The 23502-nt window shown below is 37.4% G+C and overlaps 2 long non-coding RNA genes across 2 annotated transcripts; one reads left to right on the top strand and one right to left on the bottom strand.

Annotated features, from left to right (window-relative positions):
• Positions 1 to 311: 311 nt before the first annotated feature.
• LOC131922703 (uncharacterized) lies at positions 312 to 19413 on the bottom strand. Its single transcript, XR_009382366.1, has 3 exons — positions 19236 to 19413; positions 2024 to 2098; positions 312 to 1457 (listed from the first exon to the last, which is right to left on the bottom strand). It is a non-coding gene; the product is annotated as an uncharacterized LOC131922703 (long non-coding RNA).
• On the top strand, positions 19192 to 20299 carry LOC131922702 (uncharacterized). The gene is made up of 2 exons (XR_009382365.1): positions 19192 to 19459; positions 20023 to 20299. It is a non-coding gene; the product is annotated as an uncharacterized LOC131922702 (long non-coding RNA).
• Positions 20300 to 23502: the final 3203 nt, after the last annotated feature.

Below are 23502 nucleotides of genomic sequence, written 5' to 3'. Positions count from 1 at the left end.
TATTATACAGAATAGTGCTTTCAAAGATGCTACACCAGACAGACCTTCTGAGTTACCTGAGGAGATGTGGAAGTCACCAGACAGACTTATGTGAAGGAAGGGAGCTGGGGAAGCAGAAAAACAACTAAGCTCTCAATAGCACAGCATTCTGCTTTTCAAAAACATTCTCATGGGACATCTCTGAGCTACGTGAGGGTCGGCTCTTTCAGCTCACAGAGGACAGTATGAATTTTGTTTTACCAGACATGAGACCTTTACTGTTAATTTTTGTTCTTAAAATTTAAAACAAACAAATTCTAACTACAGGAGTCTTCAGGGAAATAGACAGTAGCTTTCATTTTATTTAACAAGGTCCACAGTCATCAATTAAGTTACATCGCACTTATTTAAATATTTTCAAAGATAATCAATGCATTTTAATTTTACCGGTGCTATCCCACAGATGAGCTTCTTAAAGATTTTATGTATTCATTAATTAGCACTTCCTAAGTCCAATTTGATTATCAAAAGATGATCTTCTTTTTTTCAGTGATTAATTATTTCCATTTAATATGAAATGTATAAAGTCATTTGGGTGGCATAGGGAACAACCCAAAAGCTGCTGCTACTTTAAAATTTTTATTTTGCTTTGGGAGATAATTCGGTAAACAGACATTTTGTTCTCTCTGGTATCTAGATGATCATTTGAAGAAATTTCACTGTTAAATGTCATGTTGGGAAATGTGGAAGAAATCCAGATGAAAATTAAACTACATAAGCTTGAATATTCTCAAAGGAAGCAATTACCACCCCAACACACTGTCATGACTACTGGGGTGAACACAATCTTGATGAGTGTGTTGACAGGCTCAGATTCATTGCAGACTAACCTTCCTGAGAAAGTCGTCACAAGGTCCTCTGGTGAATCTCTTCTTTGGGTTTCTTATGCAGATAGTTGCCCAGCATATGACCCTAAAACAAATTGCCCCTTCTTCCAGAAGGGAAACTTCCCTGAAATAGATTGCCCATTTATTTATCCACTCTCTAAACTGATGCACACTGATTGAAAATTCCAGGGCATGACTTTTCCTATCTTAATTTTAGCTGTCCAGAAAGAAAAGACAGGGCATCCGAGGTTTCCTCTTCAGTCCCTGAGAAACTGCTGTCATTGTGTAACTTTCTGCTGGCCAGGCAGGTGGGAGGCCTCCAGGAGGCGGATGTTAAAACAGCCACATGGGTCAGCAAGCAGATGGAGAAAAGGATTGGGTAGTGGGAAACAGTGCAAGCTTTTAAAAAAGACAGCGTTCCACAGGGTCACACATGTGTTACTGGATGATCTGGCATTGCAATACTGACGGTTGCTAGATAGAATTTAAAGGCTGGGCTGTTCATGAAATTATTTTGGCAACTTCAGTGCTTCTAGACAGTATTGTGGGTATGCTCATTAAAGCATATTAACTACAACTTCTTTCTGAGACCTGATAAAGAAAAGCAAGAGGTATGAACAATTAATGGACAAACAACCATTCTCTCTTATATTTTTTATTTACTCTTCCACAAATTTATACTGTTCTCATCTTTATAAGAATAAATCAGCAGAGGCGGGAGAAAAAGCTCTGGTTACTCTTCCAGAGGACTTGAGTTCAATTCTCAGCATCTATAAGGTAGCTCATAACCATCTGTAATATCAGTCGCAAAACATTTAACTCTTCTGGTCTCTGCAGTCACTAGGCACACACATAGTACACAGACATACATGCAGACAAAACAACCACACAAATAAAATAAATTCACTAAATTTAAAAATTGTTAAAATTTAATAATTCAGCAGAGTTTTTTATTTCTTGCTCAATAATCTAAACACAACTAACTGAAATTAAAAAGGAAGGTATACATACAGAAAATGAGACATAAAAGAGAGAAAATATTCACATTTTCTTAGTAAATATGATATATCACCCTGGATGGTAAAGTAATGCAGAGGGGCTTCAGAAAAAAAACAATTCTCCTTGGAATTGGTTAAAATAGGAACTAGACCACTGACCTCTCAAAACAGCATGACATCACAGTCTTCAATACAAGTATTAGAAATCCAGTTCCAGGTAATGATGCCTCTTACCTATAATCCCAATAGTGAGGATATGACATTAGTACCAGGCCTGCCTAGGCTGTACAGTGAGACCTTGCCACCCTTCCAAAAAAAAAAAAAAAAAAAAAAAAGAATGAAGGAGGAAAGAAGGAAGGGAGGGAGGGACCAAGAGACAGAGGGATGGAGGGATGGAGGGACAATGAATTTAAAAGCAAACCTAGTTCCAAACACAAAGGTATCCATCTATCTGAAGGGGATCAGGGACTGATTAACCTCCATGGCAGCAGTTCCCTAGAAGCCAGGCTCAGCCTTTATTCACTGCAGTTTCCCCAATAGTAGAATCAAACATCCTCTTTAATTGAGTGACTACGGAGTCCTTTGATGTGTAAGTGGAGAAGTATCAGCCAATGTCTTTAGCCTAAGACAGCTGATGCCTAGTATAAGACTCAAATTGCCGCATTTTCAGTCCTTCAAGGGAGAGCACTGAAGCTAAAACCACCATGAAGGTAATCCTCAGGTGGCATGTTGAAGGAGTGACATATATTATTGGTGCAGAGAATTGAACAGTGCCCAAACCAAAAGGCACTGCTTGAAGCCCATGTGACACAAAAAGCCAAAGTTGTTCATAGTTAAACAAAATATGAAGTTATTTTCACCCATCTATTCTTGTATCTGTATTGGCTAGCATTTGCTGAGAGACACCAACCTAGTAAAATATAGACAGTAAAAGATCTGATGCAAGGGCTTTTCCTGAGTGCCTGTAAGCTGCTGGCTAGGCTTGTCTGCCAGCTCTCAGAAAGGGTGGGTTAGAGACCCAGTGCTCAAAGCGGAACTGTTTCTCACAGGTGTGGCGTCTTTGTAAGAGTTATCTTTGATTCTGCTCTTAAGACCTCTCACCTGATTGAATCATGGCCATCAGACTATGATCACCTCCCTCATTTAAGGTCAACTGATTATGGGCTTCAGTCATGGCAGCGAAATGAGGCATTATCTTAATTAACATCTGATTAAATAGCTACAGAGTGGACTTTAACCTGGCCTAGGTGGTGCATGAAATTAATCATGACAGGCTCACACATATAAACATGTAGTTCACTGCATTCCTTTCCTACACTGATAACAAAGAGGAAGTCAGCCCCGAAGTAGTTGAGGAAGATTTAGACATTAAGGAAAAGTAAGGGTGGGGTAGAAAAAAAAAAAAAAAACCTCTGAATCTAAAGTGGAGTCTCTGTAATTGAGGAAAGATAAAACTAATATTAAATAGTACATTTTTGTTCACTGTGAATCTCATTTCCTTTGGTTCTTTTACATCCCACCTCTTCTTTCATTGGCATGAAACTCAGAGACATCCACTGCCTTGAGTAAAAGCTGCAAGAGTCCAACACTGTGAATTTCAGAAGCCAAGACTTACATAAGAAGTGTAGAGCAATATCTTTCAGGGAAGGATTCCTACCACCTACTGGCAAACTCCAAAATGAATTAAAATATGTTTTCAGGATTTTGAGAGAAAGGAAGAAAATAGAAAGGACAGGTGAGATTTGATTTTTAGATCTGTGGTAGGACCATGATTAACACTCAAGCTAGTCCACTGAGCTGTGTCTCAAAAGAGAAGTAACAAATAGTCCATAGCGTTTGAAAAGAAAAGGACCTGCTATTCATTAGTCAGGTCTGTCCACACATTTGAAGAGCTTGGGGGGAGTATTAAAGATGAAACAGAATTTTTCTTTATCAGACTTGGGAAGAATGAGAATTAAAATGCTAGTTAAGAGAACAGAAGCCTCTTTGCCCTACAGTAGGGGGATAAGGCCATCCCTACAATGGTCTATGTGTAATGACACCACTCACTATGAAGATATTTTGGTTAAAGAAATGAAATGGAGCTTATTAGAAATGGTCTTGCCTTCAAATTATTTTAGCGTGTCTTGACCTGGAACAATTTAACCACAAAAGTTGTTAGATTAGCAACCTGCTATGAAGAGTTTATACTGGAGTTACAACTGATGTCTTTGCTACACACTCTATATGTGTGTGTGTGTATGTATGTATATAACTCCATATATGTGTGTGTATATGTATGTATATATGTATACACACACACACACACACATACATAGACACATAGTCTCTGTGTGTACTCATTACAGATTATCCTTTACCATACTGAAGTTTGATACTGACACATCTCATTAGATGTCCTCATGCTACATTTTTGCAGTTAAAACATGATAAAATGGCCTTGTTATGGGATATACCAATAAGGTATATTCATGCTCCATTGTTATTCTGGAGAAAGCAATGTCTACAGGAGCTCTTGACAGCATTGGCTGTCACCAAGACACAGGTCTTAGTCATCAAGCCTGACAATACATATGCCTGAGTTTGAGCTACAATTTTGTAAGATGTTGCTGCCATACTTTCCCTGTTCATTTCTAGCTGATATACTGACTTACTGTAGCAAGGACTAATATATCCTTATCCAAGTTTGCATCACTAGGAACTTACAGCCAAGGAGATACTGGCTTCTGGAAACCCTCAATTCCTTTTCATTAATGGAAGGTTTGAGTTGCCTGTGGGTTTGCAGTTGATGTGTAACCTCTACCTCACTCAAGTGTATTGTTAGTCCATAGCCCTGAGTGCAGAAATAATTGACACCCCACTCCATCTCCTTCCGTATAAGACTGCAGGGCATAGTCAGCCACGTTAAAGAATTGCAAGGTGACTGCTTCAAATATTGCAGGTTTCTACCGAATCCTGCTCAAAGGCAAGAACTTTCTGGAATAGGAAAAGGAAATCTTTATACCGATGTTCACATTTCTGCCTGCATCAGTGATCAGGACTAGAGAGAGAAGATTGAATGTTCTAAAGCAAGGACATCCCCTTCTAAATCCACTGGACTTGGAAAAAAAGATGGAGTAGAGGTATGTTCAAGACATTGCCACACACTGCAGACAGCTCTTCATGCTTGTATTAGTATCACATCATATGATATGATGTGACTTTCTTTCATATGAGTTCATACACACACACACACACACATATATATATATATATATATATATATATATATATATATATATATATATATATATATATAGCTAGTCATGTATTGGTACATTTAAAAATATCCTAACATAATTGGTGATTTTAAATGGGTTATTGTTCCTCATGTTTCTTTCTTTTTTTTTTTAATGCTGAATGCTGTTTATTGAAGAAGGGAGGAGGTCTTAAATATAGGCTTACAGCACAATGGGAGAACCCTGGAGGGTCGAAGTTCACTACCGATGTTTTACAATCTTGCATCTAAGCTGTTAACACCCAATATGCAGGACACACAGACAAGGAACTTCCCTTAAGCATTCAGGAGGGTGGAACCCCGCAGGGAATTAGCATAAGGAGGATATCAAGGTCAAGGTCAGCAAGCAACAGTTACCCAAAATGGGGGCCAGGGACCTACAGGTCCTCCCTTTTACTAAAAAATGAGCTTCTGACTTAGGTTGCTTGAGACATCAGCAGGTCACCTTACTCGTCATGGAGACGCCTGCCGAGGCCACACAGGCGCTCTGTCTTAGGTTGGTGCTTTTGCAGAGCTGCCAGTTTAAGTCGTGCTGGGATCAAGAAAAATGGGCCTTGGTGGTTCGTGTTCCTGGAGTTGTGTCCATGCCAGTGGATGCCCACATCCTCCAGAAGAGAATTTAACATCGCTGCTGCTGTTGTTGCTGTTATAGCAGTGGCGGCCACCGCTGCTACTGTTTCTGGGATTACCATTTCATAATTGCTTACTACAGCTAGCCCAGTGGAGACCCTGGCAGCAAAAGTAGCTACCACAGTTAGTTAATCTTTCATTCTATTGGGAATGATAAATTTAATTCAATAGTTACATACATTTCGATTGGCTTTGAAAGTTATAAATTTATAAACTCAAGTTCCATTTGCTTTTGGGATACCATCTTACAAGGACTCCAATTTGCAGCTTTAAGGCTTATTAAGGAAGGGAATGACTCAGTTGCCTTTAGCGTACCTGCTATGGGTGGGTTAGGACTTCTGTTGGTCTTTTCTGTGTCAAACACACAGATTGCAATCCCAGGGCCACTTTGAGATCTTTGGCAGCAGTTAACTCTGCAGCTCACACACGATTGAGCCTCATGTTTCTTATAGAAAACAGGGAAGAGGCTCCCAATTATGTTACTCAAGTGATTGTAGTCAGATAATGAATAAACCTGAAGTTATTTGAAGACTTCTTCACGTAAACATCTAGAACAAAGGGTCAGTAAAGATTGGATTGGAGAGATTGGTGGACAGCCCCATTTCCACTGGTCCTGTCCACATGGCTCACTTGGGCTTCCTTGTAACACAGAACGTTCAAAGTAAACAGACTTCTCATTTGTTGCTTAAGAGAATGAGAGAAAAAAAATGCAGCTGCCGAACTATTAAGACTGAGGTCTAGAAAACAAAGAGTATCATATAAGGTGCTGGTTAAGGATCCCTAATAGAGAACTGTTATCTTTTCATAGTTATTTATCAAATTCCTTATGTATGATTTGTTCATGATCATAGCATTGTAGGTCATGATGTACTGAATCCATTTTCCTATAATCTGTCAGTACAGACCACTATGATTTACATTTGAGTTCAGATTCAAGTAAACACTCTTGTGCGTGCATAATTATCATGCATATTATTTATTTTACATGGGGTGAGTTTTTCTTTACTTGAAGCAAAAATATTAAAAATTCTCAAGCTTAACAGAAACTAAAACAGGAAGCATAATTAGCCATAATCTCTCCCTCTAAAAGAAGATATAAAATATGCAAATGTATTACATGGTTATACAAATCATGTTTTTGTCAATCATACAGAAATATTTGCAAACATAGACCAAGTTATATTAGCTACAATTCATTTGACTGCAAATAAAATAATGGCCAAGTCTCAGTGGTTTACATATAGACACACAATTATTTTGCACAGTAAGAAATTTAAAGATAGGCATCTCCAGTGTGGTAGTTATGATGTTATTCCTGACAAAGGATTTCAAAAATCTGTTGTTCTGTTCTCTTAACAGCTATTTTTCTTCATTAGTGTTTATACTTTGTGTGGCTTTTTCTTATTCCTTATGTCAGATCATAGGGAAGTAAACAGGCAAATGAAGATTTTTTTTCTTTATCAGTGAATTAAGACTTTATCAGACAGAACTACAATATAGTCTACCCCAAGCTAGGGTCAGAATCCTTTACTTTATATAATATCTTTTTTTTGCTTTTAAGATTTTTTTCTTTATTTTATTTTACATACCAACCCCAGTTTCCCCTCCCTCTTGTCCTCCCATTTCCTCCCCCCACCTTCCTTCTACACCTCCATCCATTCCTCCTCCTTCTCCATTCAGATGGGGTAAGGTCTCCCTTGGGAGACACATATCTTAAATAAATGTTTTAGTAGTAATTAACTTTATTAATAGAATAAAGTTAAATAAAGATAACTTTATTGTTAATGAATATCATATATGTAATTAGTTCTTTAAATAACTATAGTATATCATTACGTTTTCCAACCACAGTTTACCATGAGGGATGTGGTGTTCTTTACAAACTCCTAAATAACCTAGTGTTGCCTATATTCTGGGTATCTCTATGGTTTCCTTTAATTTTACTAAGATATTGCCAACCTTCCTTTGGCAGACACAGTCTACTTGTATCACTTATGATAGAGCTGTATTTTGTTTTGTTTCATGACTAAAACAAATTAGTAAACAGAGATGATACATCCATGCTATGACAATGGTGCTTCAGACTGGCCAACTGTTGCCTACCGTATCCTTAGGCATTTCATTGCTTCTTCCCCCAGCCCTATTATTTGAAATAAAGATCCATAGTCCCTGATTATATGTAACTGTAGAGAGATCTCAATAATTTGAAATTAGCACTGACCAGCTGAGTTACATAACTAACTTAACAAGGTCATAAGGCCTCAATCTGATGATAAGCCTTACATTAGTGAGTTAGTACCCATGAGACAATCAAAGCAACTGTATTCATAAAATAAGGATCTGAGCCATTAAAGAATGGCATATTGGGTAAATTCAAAGCACCACTCTGAGAGTGTACTTATACCTCAATTACTGGGTCATCCTTTCTCCAGAGTTGAGAATCTAAGTTCTCTCTAATTAGCTTAAATAGTCAGCTAGTATTTTAAGCCTTTTTTCCTATTTAGTTATTTTCTTAATCCCCCCCACCACACACACACACACACACACACACACTTTAGGAGTCCCATAAAAACACTATATTTTCTTTTTATTGATTTATTTACTTATTACTTATTTTATATCTTGGCCACAGTTTCCCCTCCCTCTTTTCCTCCCAGTCCCTGTTCCCCACTGCTCATCTGTTTCCACACCACAATCCACTCCTTTATTTAGGAAAGGGCATTTCTCCCCTGAGTATCAACAAAACATGGCATATCTAGTTGCAGTAAGATTAAAATTCTCCCCATGTATTAAAGTTGGGCAAGGCACCCCAACAGCCCCTGTTCCCACTGTTAGGAGTCCTACAAGAATACCAAGCTACACAATTGTCACATATATGCAGATGGCCTTGGTTGCCAGTTCAGTTTCTGTGAGCCCCTTTGAGCCTAGGTTAGTGGAGTCTGTAAGTTATCTTCTACTCAATGATTTACATACAATGAGATTTGGTGTCTCTATCTTTCTGTTTTGACTTGAATTAAAATAGTAGAAAGAATTACAGTCCCTTGTTCTTACATGTCCATTAATGTTTCACTCAAATAAAATGTTGCCAGACTCAGAGATGTACCAGAGATCTCCCTCTAGTCCTGTAGCATTGTAGGTAATTAAAACTAGTCTGGAGAATTCTTAAAAATACTTTGAAGTAGACAAAAACCAAAAAATTTGATAATATTCAAAAAGTATCACAGCAACTGGTCAATGTTGAAGTTTAGGTATGTTGAACAAATGCTTATATGACTGTTTAAAAATGTATTCTTCTCTCATATATTACACCGTGACATCAGTTTCTTTTCCCTTTTCTTCTCCTAGTCTCTCCCCAACAACTCTGCTCTCCTGCAGACCCACTGTTCCCCTATTTCCCTTCAGAAAAGAGCAGGTCTCCCAAGAATATCAACCAAATAGAGCATAACAAGTTACTGTAATCCTAGGCACAAACCCTTCTATCAAGGCTGAATGAGCCAACCTAGTAGGAGGAAAAATGTCCCAAAAGCAGGCAAAAGAGTCAGAATTGCCTTATAATGGGGCTACAATACCCCTATTAAACAGCACAATATAACAAATAAAAAGCCCAGTGCTATAAAAGGACTGACTCTTTCGGAGTAGTCAGTCAGTGTGTTCCCATAGGCCCCCAAATATCACAGGCTACTGGCACTGCTCTTGCTTACCCTCCAGGGAATAGCGTTGGGGATGCGGGCAATAGAGGAAGACTTGGAAGAAAGAGAATGAGGGTAGAAAGTATCAAAACCTATTTGTAGCACAAATCTTTAGAAGATCATATTAATAAAATCAAACCTGTAGCCAGGTATTGGGGTGAACACTGAAAGATCAGAGAGTCGAAACAGGCCACAGCTACCTCACCTTGCCAATTCCTCAGCTGATCCTCTTTTCTCAGACTGGATGCCTCTCATCTGAACTGTGCTGCTCAAAAGCCCAAAAGCTTAACCAGGCTCTAGTTCCTGGTCCTCATGCCTTAAATACCTTTCTGTTTCCTGCCATCACTTTTGGGCTCTTGTTACCATGCCTGGCTGTTTCCAATGTGGCTTTGAACTCACAGAGATCCAGATGGATCTCTGCCTCTGGAATGCTAGAATTAAAGGTGTGTGTGTGTGCCACCATTTTCTGGCCTCTGTATCTAGTGGCTTTTCTGTTCTCTGACCCCAGATAAGTTTATTAGGGTGCACAATATTTTGGGGAGCACAATATAACCACACCCATTCAACAAAATTCATAAACAATGTTTTAAAAAGAAAAATTGATATTTTAAAGATAAAATGAGGAAAGAGTATATTTTCCACAAATATTCAAAACTTCCATTGAAAGCTAAAATTTTGAAAAAGCGCTCCCCTTCCATGTGATCTCGATATGTTGGCATCTGCCTATATCATGAGTAAGTATGTTGTATTCAAATAGAAAAACATAATATTTGATTAATGCTGAAAAATACATTTTTCTTAATGATACTATAATTTATATAAAAGCAACTGCCACTTTGATGGACTGTCAAAAATGAAAATGCTGAAAAGAGTTTTCTATTTATTTGCTTATTTGAGTTAAGATCTTACCCACATAGCTCTGAATTGCCCGGAACTGACTATGCAGACCAAGCTGGCCTCAAACTCACAGAGATCTGCCTGTCTGTGCCTCCCATGCGTTGAGATTAAAGGTGAAACTACCATACCTAACTATAAAGGCTTTTAAAGTTCTTCCTATTTGCAAAAGCACATTATATTATGTTGTATGCTTTTTAGTTGTAAACATAGTCTTTATTATACATTACAGCTGATATACAGAAACATATATGAAAATCCAGCTGCCAGTTAAGAAGTCCGATATTAAAGACCTCCTCCCAAATAATGCTACAACTCCATGATTTTTGAAACAAACAGGTATTTTTTCATAAAGCATTTATTAAAATGTAAAATGGATTTATTAATGTTTATAAAAAAATTAAAAAAACATTTTAAATGAGTGAGTATGGGCAATGTACACAACATGTATACATGAAAATGTCATAATGATACCATCAATATTATATTAGTACAAATGAATATATGCTAATAAATCAAATTTTAAAAGCCAGCGATTGTGGTACATGTCTTCAACCACACAATAACCAACCAAACAGACTAGAAGGCAAGGAAAGCTAGGATTTGTGGCACATGACTGTAATCTCAATACCTAGGGAGCCTGAGGCAGAAGGACCACAAGTTCTAGGTAGGTTAGATTGGGTACAATGAGTATAGGGTAATATGGGCTACTTAATGAGTTCTTGTCTCAAGAAAACAGAGATCAACAAACGAACAAACCAAGGCAACCTAAACTACTGGGGCTCAAAACAGTAGAAAGTGATTCAACAAAAAAGAAAATTTTAAAGATAGACATTTACTGGCAGGAATTATTAGAACAGATGTAATTATGTTTAAAAACATACATCAAGTGGGCTGTAAATATGAGTATTTTTAGAAAGATATATGTATGTATAGCACCAGATGCATGTCTAGTGCCTGTAGTAAAGGCATGGAATCCCTTGGAACTAGAATTCAAGATGATTTTAAGGTGCCATGTGGGTGCTGGAAACCAAACAGGAGTCCTCTTCAAGAACAGCAACTGCTCTTAACCTTTATCACAGAGCCATCACTCCAGTCCCAGGTATGAGCATTTAAATAAAGGCATCAAAATTAACTTGAGCTGAGTACTGTCAACTTTTGTATATTAAGAGACATTATTACATTGTTAAAAGCCAGTTGACAAGAAAAATATTTGCAATTCCTTAAACTATTTTCAAAAAAGCTGATCATGTTAGAGGTGTCGTGGTAGGTTTACACAGGGCAATTAAACTCTTAAAGTTGACTCTCTCTGTCTCTCTGTCTCTCTGTCTCTCTCTCTCTCCATAAACACACACACACACACACACACACACACACACACACACACACATCCTTCCCTCCCCCTCGCCCTCTCCCTCTCCTTAGCTCTGATCCTAAGAGCCACAGCATTATTTATGTAAAACTTCAAGCCTTATAAAGATTTTAAGAACATAGACATTTGATGACAGTGAAGCCAAACTCCTACCCTAGAGATATTCCCAGATTTTCCTTGCCAAGCCCCAAGCATCTGCGCCTTTGCTTTACTTGGGCATTTTAGGCAGCTCTGCATGAGATCTGTTGACCAGGAGGCTGACAGAATGCTAAATTTGCAGCTAGAGCACAACACATTTTCCCCTTCAAGTTCTATGTGGCATGCTTAATCCCCAATTCTCCACCCTGCCACCATGTGCAGCAGAAGAGGTTGATAATTAATGTCTACTTCTCTCTAGATACATGCTGCCTAAGAAACCCCAAGCCAACTGCACGTGCACTTTCCAAAGATGAGCAACCATCCTGGGTGGCCTAAGAAGGAGATGCAGATGAAGGGCTGACTTCAAACACCGCGGGGGAGCACACAGTCTCAAGCTCTCAGAAGATGATGCTTGAAAGGCAAAGACTGATTATGATCAGGGAAACAGAATGGTTCTGAATGGACTACAGGTGTCTCTACTTAAGGGAGGGGAAAGAAATGAAAGGGCAGAACTTGCTGCACACTGGCAATGCATTACTATTGCTAAATTGACATCTTTAGGGGAAGTGTTTAGTCTCCAGTGACTAAAAGCCTGGAAATAAATGTGACCATTAAAGCCTTATCATTAAGCAAGTTTAGTAAATGGATAACTGCATTGAGGCTAAATCATATCATAGAAAATGGTTTTGTTTTAACCCAAATGAAAGGAAAATTTAAGGCAAACTAAACGACTAATAGTCAAGTATATAAAAAAATCATGCAAACACTCTTACAGATATAACAAAAAACTTAAAACCTAAATTAATTGAGTCATTTGGTATATGTAGAGGTTTCAACATCTACGTAGATGTTTAAAGTAGCATACACAGTTTAAGTGCCTATGAAAGAACATGACAAATGAAAAGTATTAGCAGACATTCTGATAGAAAGCAGTGGCTGAGATGCAAAATAATAGTTTTCAATGCCAAAAGAATAAGCAAAAACACTCCTAGAGTATTTCACCTGATTGGATGGTTGATGCATTTGGTCAAACTACAAGAATGTCTGTTTTATTAGCTTACCAAAATTCAAAAGACGTTAAAAGCCACAGAGTAACTGTTTAACTCAATTACTGAAAAAGGAAATTACAGAAAATAATAGATGATGAAAAATATTTCATGTTCTTGAATAGGTAGAATTTATATTGTAAAGTGCCTGTACTACCAAAAATACTTTACAGAATTAATGTAACACCTACGAAAATCCCCATGTCATATTTCAAAGGTTTAGGGGAGAAAACCCAAGAAGTCATACTGAACCACAAAATACCACAAATATCCAAAGCAATCATAACGTGTATAAATGATGCTGGAGATATTATAATATCCAGACTCAAATTATAGTATAGAGTTATGGTGATAAACTAGTGCTGGCATAAAAATAAGTATATTGATGTAATAAAATAGAGGAACAGGGAACAAAATTGCAAAGCTATACCCACTTAAGTTTTGGCAAAGAAAACAAAAATATACTTTGAAAAAATGTCAACATTTGGTGCTGTAAAACCTGGAATTATACCTATAGAAGAACAAAATTAGATTCATGTCTTTTACCTTGTACAAAGGTCAATTAAAATGGATTAAAGACCTTAATTTTTAAACTGTAATAATTTAAATATGTGGTTATTGAAGAGTCTCAAATTTTAACTTATGTATGTAAAACACCAAAATGTGATTATTTATATTAAATTACAGCCTGAGAAAAACAAGACAAAACTTTTTCCTAGAAATAGTCAGGGACTAATTAAAGAAACTGGGACCTGGAATCTATGTGTTATTTCTATGTTCAGGATTTGTAAATGTTCGGTGATCTGAGAGGAATTATTACCCGGGCTTCTGGAACTGTGTTTCACACTAGATTTTCAATGAATATGGGGGTTAGATAGTCTTTTAACATATGCCAGTCATGATACTAGGCTTTTCATTAACTCACTTAAGTCACAAAATATATCAGGTCAGTCCTATCCCTCCTACTCTTGTTTGAAACTACAACTAAAATAATTCAAACAATTTCCTATGATGAGAAAACTCAAAGTTGTACAACTGAAGTAACTTTTAAGCTCCGCTCTACTTTTGCTTTTGAATTGAAAAATTACATTTAAATAAAATACAAATTAAAATATCAAATTATTTTTTATCATTTTACATTTATTTATTTGTTTGGGGGGATGCTGAGCACAGTGTATAGGACTTGCTTTTCTTCCTTAACCCTGTGGGTTAGAGCTCAGGTCATTATGTCTAGTAGTGAGCATCTTTACCTAGTGAGCCACGTTGCAGGCCACTGAATAAAATTTGAAAACTTGGATTTAAATATAACTTGAACAGAAACAAGGTCACTTAGTCCCTGTGGATACAAATACTGTTTCCACAGCAAATTTTGGTTTTCAGGATTTGTGCTGTGAAAATAAAAGTTTCTGTGATTCTCATATAGATTCATATTATCCCAAATGCTAAAACAAATTGCTACATGTAGAACTAACTATGTACACAACTGTGGACTGATTTGTGTAATGTTCTTACCAAGAATGATTTTTATTCATTTAGTTTGACTTTTCTCCATTTCTAGGCAGCAAAAATAATTTAAAAATACTACCAGAATATTTGCAAACTACTTTTCTAATGTATCAAAGCAAGACAATCTAATTTTCAAAGCATTTGGCATGGAATATTCTATATACTACTGTATAGCCCTCATATTTCTCTCATAAAAGATTAAAATATGTTACGGGAATTGTAATGATGCATAATACATATTTAAGTGCTTAATAATTTACATTTTGTTAATTATTTTGACTGATTTGGGGTAAAGATTGTTACAACACATAAGCAGACCATCTGTTGCTGTTCAAATTATTAATAAATACTCCCTGAACTAAGTATTTTAATTAAAAATAAAATGCTGCATGCATTAAGGCCCATCTTAAGTGGCATGCTCCAAAAGGAATTGATAGACACACAGCTGCCAATCTCTAAATAGTTTGAAAACATTACAAACTTTTATTCATGAGAAATTGCCTAGATCTGGATGATTAGGGAGCAATCTGTGAGTACTCTGGTGCCTTCTGCTGTTGAGTATCCAAGAGTATAGAAATCAATAAAAAATGCGTTCCCTATTCTATGTTATTTCTCAAAACTACCATGTGGTCTAAGTGGTACAAAACTGTCTTCTTCTAAACTGTATATTTCTGGCCCTTGTCTATGCAAGAGGGTAGTACACACAACTCATCTGATACATCTATCATCTTCATAAGAATTTCCTAAGAGTGAAAAGTTGGGTAGGCAGCTTAGTTATGAGCATGACCTCCTTATTTTCTAACAGTGTGGCTCTGAGAAATTTATTCACTCCTTCTGTGCTTCAGTAAGCTAGAGATGAGAGCAAATCTCTTTCACTGGAGTATACTGAGAATTGATACTAAGATGCAAAGGATCTGGGTAGATGCTGAAGAGCTGGGTTAGTGCTTAATTAATGTAGGCTCTTCGAATTATTACTGTGTTGACATTACATCGAGTATTTTTTCGGCTTTTTGAAGATTGCCTTTGAAAGATGAGTCGCGTTCTTATGCATTTTCTTGGCAATGTTATGACTTCAGTTTTTGAAGTTTGAACTGATTTTTTTTACTCTGAGATATAATGTCAATTGGAGAAAAGAGAATGAGGAAAGTAAACAAATGAAGTAACATAGTTTAAGTAAAAATAGATACATGAGGAGCAAGGAAATACGAATGGTAGATTTTCTAAACTTTAAAAAATGTTACATGAAAGCAGATGTGTCGGGCTTCCTGTGTGTGGTGGTTTAAAAAGCTCCAAATTCATATATTTGAATTGTTAGTCATCATTTGGTAGACTGCTGGGGAAGGACTGCCAGATACGGCCTTGTTTAGGTGTGTCACTGGAAGTGGGCCTTTTGAGGTTTCTGAAGCCCATACCAGGACCAGTGTTCCTCTCTGCCTGTCTGGCTCCCGATCACGATGTACAAAGCTCTCAGTTACTAAGTTACAGTTACTCCAAATGCCCTTGTGTCTGCTGCAGCCTTGATTATGGGTTAACCCTTGAAAACTGTAAGGAAGCCTACAGCCTTCCTCCTTTCCCCAAATCAATGCTTTCTTTCATAATAAGACTGGCCTTGATCATGATATCCCTCCGCAGTAATAGAACAATAACTAAGACACTGTGGTGTTATGCTGTCTATTGCTGTGACAAAACACTGTGACCAAGTTATTTGAGGGGAGAAAAGGGTGTACTTCAGCTTATACTTTACATTCCATAACCAAAGGAAGCCTGGACAGGAACTCAAAACAAGAACCTAGAGGCAAGAACTGAAGCGGAGACCGTGGAGGACACTACGCTTACTCATCCTGCTCTCTTATATAACCTAGGACCACCTGCCTAGGGCTGGTACCTCCTCCAGTGGGCAGGGCTTCCCACATCCGTCATTAATCAAGAAAACGCCCTCCTGCTCCTGCTCCAGTCTTGCCTACAGGCCAATTTGATAGAAGTATTTTTCTCAGTTGAGCCTTTCTCCTGATGGTGCTAGTTTGTGTCACAGTGATACACACACACACACACACACACACACACACACACACACACACACACACACACATACCAAAAAAGCCAACGAACAGTTTAGCTTGTTCCCTGATGCCTGACAGTGTTGCTGCTATGTATGCAAGCAATTTTCTCTTTATATGAAAATGCCAGTAGAAAATGGCGCTCAGCCCCCATTCTGTGCATTCTTGTACCTAGAAACCATCAGATCTAGGGATCTAGTGACAGTGAGCATTCATCTGTTCACTCACATGCCTGGAAAGCATCACGTGTAAGGATCTAGAGAACTCGAACATTCAAACACCAACTTGAAGGAACAAAGCTTCTGTGCGTTTCCTTGAAGTCTACTGGCCAGTGACAAGAGCCCAGGAGACCCTTTCACTCAGGAGGTTAGCTTTTCTTTTGACATACGTCCATCCTTAAAACTGTACAAGTCTCAGTATATGACTGATAAGATCCCCAAAGCTTTCCTACAATGGTCACTGCTACCCCCACTTTCATAGATTATGAAAACTTAGCTTACATGGATTTCCTTGACTCACAGAGCCAAATAGATCACAGCATTACAGGCAATATCAGGTCACAGAACCAAGCAATGAAGAAGCATTCTAAGCTAGCAGTTTCCACTGCCAGCCCCAGTTGTTTTTCTGTGAACGACAGAGCTTTGGGGTTCTTGTGCAGACTAAAAGAATAACACGGAGGCAAGAAGGAAACACCATAAACATGTGCTGTGACCTACACAGCTTTGGACTTGACTGGACTGAGGTGAAGGAGAATGAAGAAAATGGCAGGTACATAAATAGAAAAGCTGGGTACTGTGGACCTTGCACTCTGATGGAGCAGCCAGGAAAATTAGCACATTCATGTATACAGCAACAGGGGGAGGCAGGCCAGCTAATCTCAGGAAGAGGTCTCTGTAGGGGAACGGTCTTCATTTGCAGTCAGCCAAGAGGAAGCTGTACTTTATACTTTCTGCACACACTAGTCTTAGCTAAAGGTCAACCACTTGCAAACATCAGTACTCAGAGCAGGGAAGGCTCTGCCATTCCCATGAGTCTGAGGCACTGGCATCTTTCACATGACTCTACTCATATCAACAACACACTTTCACACAGAACTTCATCTGCTCCCCATAGGCATGCTAACAGCAAGGGGGAAAGCTCACATGAGACAAAGAACTACAGAAAACTAAAGAACACGAAGAGTGGGAGAAATAGTCTTTCCCAGGTAAGAGCCATCCAATTGGTTATTCAATAACAAATGGTCATCCCTGAAATCATATACACACAGGTACCATTATACAGAATGAGCAGGTTGTATTTATATATTTATATCAGTAATTAAAGACAAGGGAGCCATGAACCTGAGACAGAACAAGGGAAGGGGAGTACATGGGAGTGGTTAGAGTGAGGAAAGAAAGAGAGGAAATAATGCAATTCTATTTTAATTTTAAAAACATTTTAAAGGTGTCCAACCACCACCACTCTGGCTCTACCATCACACCTTCTCCTGTGTCCATACACAACTCTAACGAGGATGTAAACAGCAGAACTACAACTGTGATTAGTTTCAATGAAACTGTTTTTATGGTTAAGACTGTACCAAAGAAATGTTGTTACTACTCAGATATGTTCAGTGGTGGATAAGTTACCTCTGCCTAATTTTCTCCTTATTTTCCATGTACGCACTAGTTGTCACTGAAACCAGTCTGTGCTCCCTGTGTTCTGTGATGTGAACTGACCTGATTATACTACAGGAAAATCACCACCTTGGGGAGTTTAGTATAGATGCCCCTGCTCAAGTCTGACCAGTAGACTGTTAACTGGGTCTGAGAGAAGATCCTGTGCTCACATGTAAATTTGCAAACTGCCTCTGTCACATTAGCTTATAAAGCAAGATGAAAATAAAAATTAATTAAACCACACACTTTCTAAGTTTGATTTTAGTCTAGCATAGCTCCTCCTGTTGGTACTTTACAATTTCTCTAGGACTCTTGGAATAACCTCCACATCCAATTCTAATTAACATCACCTCTCTCTTCTCTCATTTAGATTACTACACCAAGTTTTTTTCAGTGCTGAGAATCAAGTTCACGGACACGTACAGTGCAGGTAAGGACTTTTCCACTGAGATCCATGCTACATTCGGAGCTCTAGATTCGTGTCATTTATTATTCTAATTTATTTTTGCTATTATCAATTTCCCTTCATCCATTCCATATGTTCTTCCATTTATTGTGCATGTACATACAATATATTATCCAAACCTTCCAGGATAAATCCTGTATTTCTCCATCCCTGGATACTGTTCACTACACTTTGATTATTGAAAGAAGGCAACCAATCTACAAGCATCCATTTCCCATGGGATTTCAGCATCAAATTATCTTCAAGTCTTCTAATGCCACATGCGTTCAAATGCCTTTATGGGCTTCTATTTGCCCGATCCATGTGCTCCCTGCATGCCAAACTACACCTTCTTCCTTCAGAAGATTTTCAGTTATGCTTTTCCTCCAAATCCTTTAATAAATGGGCAAGAAAACCAGCCATTTTCTGTATCTTCCCATCACGTCCCTAACAGAAACCTAATTTTCCTTGAGGATTTCACTTGCATAGCTCTCTGGTCTGAGTAGTCACCTTCACAGATTATACTCAGAAGTTGCTAGATGAAGAAAACACCTTACTTCACAATAGGACTTCTAGGCCATTACTCAGCCATTGTGATGCTGGGATAGAGTCCTGGTAGTAAGACTACCTTCTTCCCCTCTCCTTTTCCAATTACTCACCATTTTCTTTCACTGAGGATACCAGCAATGGGACTCTAATTTTTCTTCCACTTTGTAGACTGTGTGTCCCTGAAGTTTTTCATTTCCTGGAAGACATAATTACAATCCTAATTGTCAATTACTTTCCCTTGTTTCAGTTGACCATGAGCTCTATTGTTCTAAAATCTGCCCCCACGACAGTGCCAGTAATTTAGACAAGTCATCTATGGACAATGTGCATTCTGGTAAGACCACCCTCCCACCTTGCCTGTCCCCATCTTTTCTTCTCTCTTTCTTGGACTCCAGTTGAAACTTTCTTTATTCTCATGGGGATGGGAAGGAACTTCCTGGGGTACTCTCTTTCATTTCTATCTTTTAGTTCTTTTGTTCACATCTTTGTTGAGGCAGCTGAACATACATTAAACTTATATACTCCTCAATACTTTTAATTTTCTTCTCTTGCTTTATAATTGTCATCCCAGAAATATGTAAATTGCATGACTGTATCTGGCGATGCACTCTCCTGAGAACTTTCATTGGGATTTCTCCCAAATTTCAGTCAGCTCACATGTCTCCATCTCCACATAAATCCGAAATACTTTGTTTCTTTCACAAAAATAGCATATCATCTCCTACTGTGACTGGTGTATTTGTTTATCTTGTTGTAAATAAGATGAAAGCAAAAAGGCGGTCTTATTTAGCATTTCTACTATTGATATTTATGAACTATAATTATGGAAAGTAAATAGCTGCTTCGATGCAATATTATTCTTTCTTCAAGCAATGGGATATGTGTGTTGTGTTTCAGTCCAGAAGCTCCGAACACTATTATCACGTGGCATGGTGCTTTGAACAGGAAATATTTCCTACAGGCTTCTGTCTTTGAATACCTAGTCTTCAACTACTGCTGTTTGGAAAAGTCCTGGAATCTTGAAGAGGCAGAGCTTTGCTGGAAGAAATGTGCCTTGAGGTTTTCAGCCTAGCCCCAGAAAGCAATAGTAAACAGCTAGGCTTCTGCTCCTACCTCAATCCTTTCCTGTTGTGATGGAATACATCCCATCAAATACAATCTAAACAAAACCTTATTCCTTTAAGTTGATTTGTCAGGTGTTTTTTCATAGCAAGGAAAGAGCCAGCCAGTCCATGTGGTATATTGAATTAGAATTAATAACAATTGTTCTAGAACAAATAGTTTTTATGAAAAAAAATCAAAATTCTTTTATCTTCTTAAGGAACTAGCTTATTTAATGAAAATATACTTAATTTTTTAAGATAAAGTAGCTTTGGTATAATAAAAGATACATATAATAGAAGGCCCCAAAGCAGAACTCTAAATAAGTCTCCAGATTTGTGACAAAATTGATGTATAGTAATGTAGAAATAAATTTATCTGAAATGATGCCTCATCAACTAAATCAACTCAACTTCCTCCTCATATGGAGTACAAAAATTAATTCCTGGAGGTTTATAGACATGAATTTGATGGATGAGAGTACAAATACTTAGTGTACAATGGAATTTTTCAATTTTTTTCTTAAGACATGCAAAAAATAATTATAAAAGAAAAATTAAATCCTAAAAGGGAAGTTTTCAATTGATTAAAAAGAAAATATTAACCCCATAAAATAATAATCAAAGTAATGAAATACAATATATACATACCCTTCCTTAATAGCTAAATATATTTTTATGAGCAGAGGTCACAGTCTCCACACAGGGACCTACTTCAGAAACCAGCCTAAGCAAATAGTGAAAAAGCATATGAAGGGGGCTTGCCCTCACAGGTAGACAAATGGAATGAAAAGTGGTAAAATACCAAGAATGTGGCAATGACACACCACTAACATCCCAAAGCATTTGTAGTGAGAATGATAAATAGTACAGCCATTTGGAAAACTGTCAGTGATCATCAAAGTTGCGCATCATGAGATACAACTGTACCACTGTTATATGATTTCCTGAGTTTTTCTAAAGACATTCAAATGTTTGTAGGTTCACTGTTCACAAAAGCCACCATAGAAAGTAACAATAACAATCTAGGTGCCGAACATAATGTAGTGGGTAAGTTGCAATGTTTTACACATGGTGAAATAGTGTATAGCAATGCAAATGAATTCAATAAATCCCACAATTACAAACTCGGGCAGAAAGGCTATTCACAAGTCTTCCAGATGGCTCAGCAGGTGAAACACTTGCCACCAAGGCGGAAGACCTAAGTTTGAATCCCAGAAACTATAGTTGGGGAGAACCCACTCCTAAACATTGTTTTCTCTGACCTCCATATAGGTACTATGTACACACACACACACACACACACACACACACACACTAATAATAATAATAATCATATAAAAAAGGTTTAAAACTTTCAAAAATAAAATAAAATAATGGGAAAAACATGCCAACACAAGACTACTAGCTATCTGATTCCATTCATATGCAACATATAACAGGGAAATCTACTACATGCTCAGAGAAGTCAGAAGTTGACTGTTGGGAAAGGGATCGGTCAGAGACTAAAGAGTTTCTGGCTAATGACTTCTGCAGTACTGCATGCAGGATGTGTTTTGAAGTTCAAAGAGGTTTGTAAGTGAAGCATTATACAAATTTTATGTATATCATGTGTTAATTAAAATGTCAGTGTGGGATTTTAAAAATGGCTAAGAACACTGGTACTCACGACTCCAGTTCCAGGGCCTTCTCTGGCCTCTCTGGTGTTGCACACACATGGCGCACATACATATATGCCGGCAAAACACATATATACATAAAACTAAAAGAAAAAAAGACAATGTATGTGGTGATATTTTGTTTGTGCTCTAACAAATAAAGCTTGCTTGAAGCTTTATAGCCATTAGCTAGCCATAGAGCTCTGCAGGTCTGTATAGATAGGAGACAGAAAGTGATATGGCAGAGAGGAGAGAGGAATATAAGGTGGGTGGAGACAGGTGCTCAGCCCCTTTTCGGTCTTAGAAGTCGCTGACATAAGAGGTGACTTTGGCTAGTTCCTCTACTTCTCTGATCTTTCAGCATTTACCACAATATTCTGACTCTGGGCTTTTATTTTTAAGACCAATCAGAATCCATGCTACAAATGTATGTCATATCTGTGTTATGTATGGCAAATTTGAAATAAGACATTAAAAATTGCATACATAAATATAAAGAGGAGTCTCATAAAAATAAAGAGCTAAGTTCAGAAATAATAAATTCTTATAAACTGAATTTGGAGTTATATATGGTTAGGAAATTATAAAAATATAAACTATTTAAAAATATATCATAGATATATTCTGTTCTACAGACTCTTTCAACCCAGGTTGACATTATGTACATAATAACTTAAATAACACTTGTTCTCAGTTTGTTCCTAGGACTTCACACAGAAGGATAAACATATTTTTATAAGTGGCCATATTCCTTTGTCTTTATCACAACAGAATGAACCATTCTGTGGTATACTAGGGGATAATTTTACAGTTCTTTCACTTCATAATTATCTCTACACACAAGGTTTTCTGGAATATTATTGGTGCCTCTAAAAAAGATTTGTACATCAAAAGCAGCATCTCATTTTAAAAAGCGTGTTTGCCTCCTAATTCAAAAATTATATTGCTTTTGGCATGAACTGAAAAGCCATCAAATAAGGTGTAGGTAGTGTTAAATGACTAAGGATTATAAAAAGCTTTCATAACTTGGAATCCCAAGTTACACACTAGCTAAGATGCATCCAAAAAAATATGGTGCTTTGTGGAAAAGTGTGTGAAAATGGTACTGTATTAAAGCAATTTATTTTCATATTTTTTGTTCTGCACTCATCTGTGATAAATGCAAGACAATACACTACAGGTGGCAGATGGTTATTGAATAAGTAGAGATGTCAAAGCTAAACTAGCCACTTATGCAAAATACTGTTAGGTAAAAGATAAGGGCCATTGTCACTGACAATAACATGAAACTCATTAATATTTACCATGAGATTGTGTTTTAATCTCTGAAAAAATCTAGAAGGAATAAGCGTTTCTTTTCTAATATTACTTTGCAAGACAAAGTCCCTAGAAGTGTGAAGATAAAATATAGAGACACATTTTGAACTCAACTGTAATATAAATACTAAGCCAGACTATCTCAGGTTTCTTCCCAGATTAACAAACTAGGATAATAATAGCAGTTGTTCCATAAGCATTTTTTTTTCAGAACAGGGCCTCTACTAAGTAACTAATATGAATTATCTCCCTCCCTTTTAAGAAACTCTCAAGGTCATGCCTTGGATAGTTTCCAAATAGCT

The sequence above is a fragment of the Peromyscus eremicus genome, chromosome 12 (genome assembly GCF_949786415.1).
Source record: "Peromyscus eremicus chromosome 12, PerEre_H2_v1, whole genome shotgun sequence".
Classification (NCBI taxonomy): Eukaryota; Metazoa; Chordata; class Mammalia; order Rodentia; family Cricetidae; genus Peromyscus; species Peromyscus eremicus.
This window is presented reverse-complemented; position numbering and strand designations above follow the sequence as displayed.